This window comes from Haliotis rubra, unplaced genomic scaffold (assembly GCF_003918875.1).
Source record: "Haliotis rubra isolate DU_JTF1 unplaced genomic scaffold, ASM391887v1 Scf1031, whole genome shotgun sequence".
Taxonomy (NCBI): Eukaryota; Metazoa; Mollusca; class Gastropoda; order Lepetellida; family Haliotidae; genus Haliotis; species Haliotis rubra.
In genome coordinates, this window is record NW_025764928.1 from 322,525 (window position 1) to 329,608 (window position 7,084).

General features: G+C 39.3%; 1 long non-coding RNA gene across 1 annotated transcript; it reads right to left on the reverse strand.

Moving 5' to 3' along the window:
* Positions 1-1,280: 1,280 nt before the first annotated feature.
* LOC124272995 lies at positions 1,281-6,211 on the reverse strand. The gene is made up of 2 exons (XR_006897517.1): positions 6,061-6,211; positions 1,281-3,907 (listed from the first exon to the last, which is right to left on the reverse strand). It is a non-coding gene; the product is annotated as an uncharacterized LOC124272995 (long non-coding RNA).
* Positions 6,212-7,084: the final 873 nt, after the last annotated feature.

Genomic DNA, 7,084 nt, shown 5'->3' on the forward strand with positions numbered 1-7,084 from the left:
GAATTTCAAATGAATTCGCTGATAAAAATATGAATAACCAAAAACAGTTAGATTAAAATATCCCTAGAGCTATGAAATATAAGCCCAATGTTAAAGATTAAGGTTGATTAGTTACATACAAATGCGATATTATTGTTTTGAAACTCGTAGCGATTATAATTACATTTCCTAAAATTGGTCGAAGCGCACGTACAATCTCCATAACAAGCCCGCAAGATCGTCAGAAATACACTCAATTGGATCCATGAGAGCAGTTATGTCAACAAACGCACGTGCGTGTATTTGAATCTCTCACCGTCAATCGCATGATTCTTATTAAAAACTTCACAAAAGGCAGCAAAATCGTTTTAGCTACGTTCTTTGTACTTTCAATATGACGATATATATTTTTCATTATTCTTTAAACAATGACATAATGCCATAAACGATTTAAGTACTCAGGATTGTTTTTATCAAAGCACCGCGCTCATTTACGCGCGTTCTGATTGGTTTGTCGTATTTTCGCACATAACAAGTATCGAGTGGGGGACGAGTCTTCTTGGAGGTTACGGAAAGGGGCGAGTGGTGACGAATGTCATGTTGAGTAACGTAGGAACCCCCATTACATTTACCATTGTCTACGCAACAAACGACAATTTTTGAACGCTGAATTGGCGGTGGAGTAGCGAAGTGGTTAAAGCGTTCGATCGTCACCCGATAACATTCAGCTTATGTTCAAAGTGGCCGTTTACCCACCCCACTTATCTTCTAATTCGTTCTGGAAAAGGAAACCTTTTCACAAATACCTAAAATGGAATTTCCAGATTAATTAGACATCGTATGACCATATAATCACACATGCTCATTTTCAACTTCTTAAAACAATGTGATTACTTCATGGAGATATGAACCGCCTCCGTGGTGTAGTGGTTAGAGCGTCCGCCCGGAGAGCGGAAGGTCGCAGGTTCGATCCCCGACCGCATCATACCAAAAAGACGTTAAAATATGGTACTTGTTGGTCCCTGTCTGGCGCTCGGCATTAATGGGTACAACAAGGACTGGTCGACTCGGAGTCAGTATAATGTGTCTGAATGGGGTATTCATGCTTCACTGCGGCATGGTATCTCAGTGGGCTAGCCCTATAAAACCAGCTTCAGTCTTGGCTAGTACAAGCAGCCGCACATACACATACACATACGCACGCATGCACGTCTTCATATGAGTACGACCCAATTTCACCTCACCTCATTGAGATATGTAAAATATTCCACAACATGCTTAAAGAAAAACACTCTGCAACCAACAGCAAACAGTGTTTATTCATGAAAAATAGGAGAGAACAAACCATCAGTATAATTAGTATTTGCTCGTTATAATAGTGGAACTTTGACTAATATAAAAGTAGATACAGGATAATACCATATATACATTGGTCGGATTTTAGTATGATTGGAGGTAATGACTATGAAGAATACAAACGAACAGTCCTTGACAGAGGTAAAATGTATCAACGAGCAAACAAAGGTAATTTCATTCACTTTGCAAACGGTCACTACTTATAGAAAAATAGAGTTACATTTTCTATATGCTTTCAGTGTGGTCGAAAGACCGAATTTGTCACAATGCTGTCCAAATAATGCTCTGTTGGGGTTTTGTGTTCAGGAGGGTGTTGTGTTGTGAAGGGGATTGAGATTTTTGTTACAGAATTTGTTTTTGCAACTTAATAATGATGGATTACTTAGGCGCCTGGTATCCATCAACAGGTGCTCACTGGCACTATGAACGTCCATCCACATATATACATGTACACACAAATCCTGATAGTTTAGTAGATTCCTAAGCGGAAATTGGATTTTTATCACTTTATTACTTTTTGAAAGGTACAGGGTATAACATGATTATAGACACAATCAAGTGAACAATTGGGACACATATACATATAATATAATATTGTATATAATATATTTCATTTGTACATTTGGCGAACGTCGAATGAAAAACAACAACCATTAGGTAATGTCTTTAAGGTGAAGGGGTTTTTACATGGACACCAAGGATTGAAGAGTAATTTAAATTTATCATATGAAGAGGTTATGGCATGAAGACCAAAAAGACTAAAAATCTTTAATATGCTGCACATTTATCTATCTGATATAAGATATTTAGATGACGCTTTAGTCCGTTTATGGTAGGGATAGATTTTAAACATCTGTTTGCATAGATGACTTGTTTTGTGGACATTAAAATTAGATTTAAGACGTCATTTCTTCTCTGGTTATATCCCAAAAATGCGTTTTACGTTCAGTTCTAATCATGTCACAGTTAGAATGTCTATCCAAGCAATATATGTTTGCACTCATATAACATATGAATAATGGTTTCTGATTCCTTATCACAGAAAGAACACAATGAATGTGATATAATATTATAGTTCAATAGGTCTTTATTTGTTGTCAGAATTCTCTGGATAATTATAAATTGTAGCCTTCGAAGTTGTGTTTTAAGTGTTGCTCTGAAAGGTATGTGGTTATACATTTTTCACTGGTCTTCTGGTATAATTTCATTTATATCTCGTTCCCACTTTATTTGATTACGTAATTTGCCTTCCGAAGTATATAATTTAGATGGTGTAGTATAGAATATTTTACTTCCCTTATTTCCCGTATACAAGATAATTAAATTATATGGAATAAATGGTTGTTCTACTTTGTTTAGTTTTAATTTATTGCGATGGATGAACGATTTAATTGCATTGATAAGTCTTGCTTATTCCAAAAAGATTGTCTTTACGTTGTATTCAGTTGTAAATTAATCTTTAAAAAAGTACCGTTACACTTGAGTAAATCATTGATGAATTTAACATTTAAATAGTGTCTATATATTATAGGTTTCTTAGCAATAGTTTTATTGTCATTTGCCCATATAAATTGTTCTGGTGTATCTGTCATATCGTGTTCTTGTAGCTATTGTAAGTTTGACCATGCTTCATAGACATCACGCCAAAAAGGATTAGGTATTTTGGGAACAATAAAATTGCGCAGATAGTTATTTCCCATCTCGGTTGGAAACAAAGTTTCTGTTGGAATGTTAATATCTACGAGTGGTTTTATTTTTGTACCGATTGCATGTGTTCTTCTTAGAAGAAGAGATCTCAAGAGATCTTTTGAGACTATTGTTTCCAAAATGAGGGGTACAATTAAGTCCTTCATTTCCATATGTCTGTATTGCAGTATTACGTTTACTTTTATCGGCGTTATCCTTCTCACAGACACCTCAAAACATCGTCTTTGTAGATCATCTACTATATTCATTTTGGTTTAGGATGCATGGTGAAAGGATGGTTTAGGGAAAGTAAAATCAAACTCTTAAGGACTGCTATTCTGCCGAATGGTGCCTGGTCCCGTCGGGATCACATAGTCATTGTTTGGTATAAGATCTATAATTTATCTGTATAGTTTCGATGAACCATTTCTGCCTTGTTGTGTTGGAAGGTAATTCCAAGAGACGTAAATGGTTTTGCGATGTGCATTTTAAGGAGAAACATGATTAGGTCTTTGGTAGATTTGGTGTTTCCTAGGTCAGATGGCAAAGGCAAACTCAGAAAGCACAGCCAGGCAGCGGAAATAGGTAGAGGCTGATAAGGTTCCACATGGCATTTACAGCAAACAATTGTTTCGTTGGAAAACCAGAGATAAATTATTCACTTGTAAAAGCATAATTGATTCAAATGATCCGCGCTGTACCTGTTGGCACGGCAACCAATTGTTGAAAGAGTTTAGGGTTGTGTGACAGGTGGTGGTGCATTGTTTTGTGGAGGAGGGGGTACACGTTGGGGTACACGGTGGAGGGGTACCCCGGAGGAGGATAAGCGTTGTATGTTGGGGTTGTGGTACCTGGCCTTGATATCCACCTTGTTGGGAAGACGCGACTAAAACAAATAAAAAATAACCAACAGTTATTCAAAATATATACGTTTTGATGTTTTGGATGTAACACAGAAAGTTCAGATTCATACTGGTTATGAATATTTTAGTGTCCTTCGTGAGTAGTCATTGTTTCATTAAACGGGATCCGATAACTTGTTTAATTTTATTTCCACATTTCCCCAGTTATGAATATTTTAGTGCAGTCTCCATACCTGCGCTAGGTGGTTTTACCCACAATAGTAAGTATCTAATATTATTATTATAATGATCCTGAGACAGTTGCAATCCGAGAAGATCCGGGTTAGAATTGGCCTTCAGTAACCCATGCTTGTCGTAAGAGGCTACTAACGAGATCGGGTGGTCAGGCTCACTGGACTTGGTTGACACATGTGATCGTAATTGTGTAGATGGATGGTCTTGATGCTGATCACTGGATTGTCTGGCTCAGACTGGTTTATTTACAGAGCACTGCCATATAGCTGGAATATTGCTGGGTGCAGCGTTAAACAACAAACCAACAAACTAAGACAGTTGCAGCTCATATAGAATCTCGCCTTCGCGTCTTCTGTGAAGAAACATATCAACAGAAACATTTTAACATAGTAGGTGGGGTAGCCTAGTGGTAAAAGCGTTCGCTCGTCACGCGGAAGATCCTGGTTCGATTCCCCACATGAGTACAATGTGTGAAGCACATTTCTGGTGTTCCCCGTCGTGATATTGCTGGAATATATCTCAAAATGACGTAAAACCATACTCACTTACTCACTCAAGTCAAATGTTCTTCTACCATCTACAACAAAACGATTCTTGTTCTTTGCCTCAAGGGTACAGCTTTCAAAGCCTCAGTAATGTTGCATCCGGGGTTAATATCAGCATATCTCGCAGACCTCATTAAACTCTCCCAGCAAACACGACATCTGCAGTCACAAGATCAACTGTTATCTGTGTCCCTCCAACATAACCAGAACATTTGGAGACAGATGTTTCGACACATCCGGACCTATTCTGTGGAACAGTCTGCCATTGAGCCTGAGGTCACATTGTGAACTGTCAGTGTTCAAAGCAAATCTAAAGACCAACTTCTTCGAAGACCATACGGTGTTCCTCAATAGGGACCCTAAACAAGTTTTTTAGACTGCCAGTTCCTAGCTCAGTATAGCGTTTACGAGTGGTTCAACCAGATCCAAGCGTTCTACAACAATCTTGACAGACAGACAGACAGACCATTTTAATAATAATTTGACACATACATGACTAAAACGTATGTTCGATGCAGTTGGCTTGCGTTACTTCTGCCACATCATCCCTGTATTTTTTTACAGATGATTTGCCTTGCATGTTGTGTAAGGGTTGCTACAATAGTGGTTGGACGCTTTCACCTGTTATAGGTAACCACTACTATAGTGAGTGAGTGAGTGAATTTAGTTTTACGCCGCACTCAGCAATATTCCAGCTATATGGCGGCGGTCTGTAAATAATCGAGTCTGGACCAGACAATCCAGTCATCAACAGCATGAGCATCGATCTGCGCAATTGGGAACCGATGACATAATGTCAACCAAGTCCAGCGAAACTGACCACCCCCGATCCGTTGAGTCGCCTCTTACGACAAGATAGTCGCCTTTTATGGCAAGCACATGGGTTGCTGAAGACCTATTCTACCCAGGATCTTCACGGGTCGGTAACCACTTATAGGAATCGTAACGAACCTTTTCAGAAATGTCTTATTGGCCGGGAAAGGATTTGTCGGTTTTATACTGACGGGGAAAAATTAGGGAATCACATGAAAGGACAAAGTTTCCTTTATTTTTCCAGGTTTCTTCAAAGCTTGTATCGCACAGCTTGTAAAGAAACCTGGAAAAATATGGGAACACTTGGACCCTTATTTTTTCCCCAGTATATTTAAAGAAGTGATACAGGGAATGCTTCCAAACAGGTTGCTGTCGATTTTAAAATTTCTTTATTAATACAAGGATTGTTTCCAAAGCTATTAAATTGGTGACACTATCAAAGTAATGGGTGGGAACGAGTTATAATCGCTCTTTTAAAAATAATTAATTCTAGGATTGTTTTAAAAACGTATCGTAGTATTGGGTGGGAAAAAATGTTTTTTTTAGATTTAATTAAAGAGTTAATACAATGATTGCTTTCAAACCTGTTGTGGACACCATCGCAGTTCCAAGTCTGCTTTGGACGCCAATGACGCGGCCTGATCTATTTCCTGACTTCACACAGGCACATATGAGGAGCGATGACAACGATGATGAAGAAAAGCCACCGACTGACAATCCGACGATGAGTGGAATGTTTCTGCATATACAAATAAAGATTACATCTACATATATTGTAACTGCACGCATATATCAAAGAACAAGTTATACAAAATAGCTCTGTTGGTAATTGGGGTTAGCCAAGGTCCCAAAATAACCAATGGATCTGATAGTCACCAGGCACCTGCAGGTATTTTGTCCCCGCACTGGTACGTAATTTTGCGTGCCAATGAGTAAATTTGGCGTAAACTGTTGTTAAATTGTGCATAACCTGTGCCTGGCTGCGTACCAGCGCGCAAAGAATACTTTAAAATGTTACAAAACCTGGTACGCATAATCTTCACGAAATAGTCGTGAACATTGCACAACCTACTCGCTAACAATGTACGTATCAAAGCGTGTCAGTATCCGCCCCTGCGCGCATTGACTACGCAGTGTCACGCATTGGCCCGTTTTGATCACAAACTGTGGTGCGACATAGTAGCGACAGATTGAGCAAAGTTGACGGCTGAAGTGGGCGGGCGGGCGGAACTTGTGTGATTGTCAGCTGACTTTGTTCCCGTGGTCATGGCAGGACGAGTTCCTGCATAGTTTGTGCATGGCACGAAATTGATATGCATTGGGCTAGTGAATCAGCGACGACTGCGCAGTCGGCAGTTCGTACATAAAAGCATGCCCCATCGCCAGTCCCCACATTCCACAACCTCGACAGCGAACCGTAATCAACCAAGATGCCTGCCAAGAAGAGAAGAAGACAACCAGAGGAAGAGCAGGACCAGCAGTGGATAGAAGACTGGAAGGAGAGACCGTACAAGAAACAGAGACAGAGGCAGATCTTTTAGAGAAGATTCCAAACGCATTCTCCACTACACTGACGATCACAAGACAACCAGTAGCTGTAGATAATAT